Source organism: Cynara cardunculus (assembly GCF_001531365.2).
Source record: "Cynara cardunculus var. scolymus isolate 2C chromosome LG 13, CcrdV1, whole genome shotgun sequence".
Taxonomy (NCBI): Eukaryota; Viridiplantae; Streptophyta; class Magnoliopsida; order Asterales; family Asteraceae; genus Cynara; species Cynara cardunculus.
Genome location: NC_037540.1, coordinates 32,064,879 through 32,066,089, shown reverse-complemented (window position 1 = coordinate 32,066,089; position 1,211 = coordinate 32,064,879).

Genomic DNA, 1,211 nt, shown 5'->3' with positions numbered 1-1,211 from the left:
CTTTTCATCTTGGTCAAGAATGTGACATGAATTCTTTGAGAATTTAACTGTATAATCTTTATCACACAGTTGGCTGATGCTAAGAAGATTGTGCTTCAGTCCTTCAACGTATGCAACGTGCCTAAAAGTAGTTGTACTGTTGGATAATATACCAATGCCTTTGGTATATCCTTTTCCATTTCCACCRAAGGTGACGGAAGGTCCTCTTTCTTCCTTGAATTGAGATAAAAGAGATTTATCGCCAGTCATATGTCTCGAACAGCCACTGTCCAAATACCATATTCCTTTGATAACCTGAGTAGGAAGCAAAATAAGAATGCTATTGGTACCCGGCTAATAGGGTCCAGCTTTGTTAGAGGCTTCATCATTAGATACCAAAGAAATAGTATCAGACGATGGCATCACTGATGAAGAGGTTTGAGTGGAAAGAGGAACAACCCTTGAAACTACCAAGGTAGTTTTAGTGGAAGTCTTCATAGATTCTGAATAAGAGACTTTAGTGAAAGGAAATACAACGTCTGATGCTGAAGATTTTTCAGCAGGAGTTGTCTTCGTTGAACCTGAAGAAGAGGTTTTAGCGGTTTTCCTCATAATGACTGTAGGAGCAGCCTTTGTGGATATGTTTACCTTAGTTGATTTCTCAGCCTTGGTTACTTTCTTGCTCAAAACTGGTGAACCAGTTTTAGCGACAGAAGGACACTTACTGGCAATATGTGTTTTCTTACCACAGTTATAATATCCGTGTTTCGTTAACTCGTACAAATTGGGTTAAGAGAATTTTGGTAGAATTATGCATGATATATTTGTACCCTATGCTTAACCAATTTATACCCTAGACTAGTTTTACGTCAAAATATGTTTATATCTATATTGACGTAAAGTTGGGAATTTAACTTGAAGGGTTAAAACCGCCAAACTTCTAACATATTATATTTATAATATAATATAATATATATATATATATGAGGCGGTTAGGTTTTAAAAAAAATTATTATAATTATATATATATATATATATATATAAAATGGCGGTGATGAAACCGCCATTCCCATTCTCATTCTCTCTCTCTCTCTACAATTCTCTCTCTCTCTACAATTCTCTCTCGTCTTCTCTCTAGATTTTACGTCAAGTTAGTAAGGGAATCGAGGCAACAATTATATATTCGGAATCCATTCTCCGAACTCTTCTTAAAGGTATAAGTTTCATTCAGT